Genomic DNA, 1,134 nt, shown 5'->3' with positions numbered 1-1,134 from the left:
ATAATATTTTTCTTTTTTCTTTCTTTTTTTTTTTTTCTTTTTCTGAGGCTGGGATTAAGTGACTTGCCCAGGGTCACACAGCTAGGAAGTGTTAAGTGTCTGAGACCATATTTGAACTCCAGTCCTCCTGAATTCAGGGCTGGTGCTCTATCCACTGCACTACCTAGCTGCCCTATATGACATTTTTAAAACAATGCCTCCGCTCCAAATAAATCAAGGTCAAAAATAAATAAATAAAGCTCACAATAATATTAGTTCCAGTTTGTCCAAATCCTGGTGTTGTGCTGATGACAAAAAGCACCAGCCAATTATAACAGGAGATTCAAAGTAAAAAGCTGAACTTGTTAATATTTCTCCATTTCTAAATCTTCCTTAAAGAAAATCTTATATGGAGGATCCCATCATCCTCCTGGAAGTCCAAAAGAACCAGCATGTCATCTGGATTCATGTTTTCATTTATGAAGAATGGATAGTGGGTTTTTTTTGTTTGTTTGTTTTTAATTAACAAGGATAGGTTTGATTTATTCAGTTAGGTCCCATCATAAAAGGTTTTATTCTATCTGGTTTGTGTTTTTCAAGTCTGCCTTTGACTGATTTCATATTTTTGATGTACTTTTTGAGATTTCTTTTATGAAACTAGTCTCTTGCAGATAATAGCTTATTACTATATCAACTCCAGTAATTTATAGTAGCAACTCTTCCCTTACCCTCAATACCGCCAGCAGAAGTATTTACACCAAGGAATGAATCATCAGTGGCACCCTCTGTCCTACTGACTATCTTCTCCTCCACTTCCAGGCACAGTCCAATCAAGATCTCATGAATCTTATAAATGTCGGAGAACATTTTATAATGGTTGAGGTCCAGGTAGATGATCATGGTAGCCAAAGGAGGGAGGGGATGGGAAACTTCAGGGCCAGAGTTCTGTGTGAGCATAAGTGAGATGCAATCTCATGCTTTGGAAGGAAAAGGATAGGAGGGGTAGGGAACTAGTGGAAAAACTACAGACTGTCCTTTGCCTTTTTTTGTACCGCCCTTTCTGAGCACAGTGATTGGTATATAATAGGCACTTAATAATTTTTATTGATTGATTCCACCACATTGCAATGACAGCTGGCCATGCCATACCGTAGT

At 37.8% G+C, this 1,134-nt stretch overlaps 1 pseudogene; it reads right to left on the bottom strand.

The window, feature by feature from the left end:
* Nucleotides 1-344: 344 nt before the first annotated feature.
* Nucleotides 345-879, bottom strand: LOC141540911 (translationally-controlled tumor protein pseudogene; annotated as a pseudogene).
* Between the last annotated feature and the right edge of the window lie 255 nt (nucleotides 880-1,134).

Source organism: Sminthopsis crassicaudata, chromosome 4 (genome assembly GCF_048593235.1).
Source record: "Sminthopsis crassicaudata isolate SCR6 chromosome 4, ASM4859323v1, whole genome shotgun sequence".
Taxonomy (NCBI): Eukaryota; Metazoa; Chordata; class Mammalia; order Dasyuromorphia; family Dasyuridae; genus Sminthopsis; species Sminthopsis crassicaudata.
The sequence above is the reverse complement of the archived record's forward strand: the minus strand, read 5'-3'. Positions and strand labels throughout refer to the sequence as shown.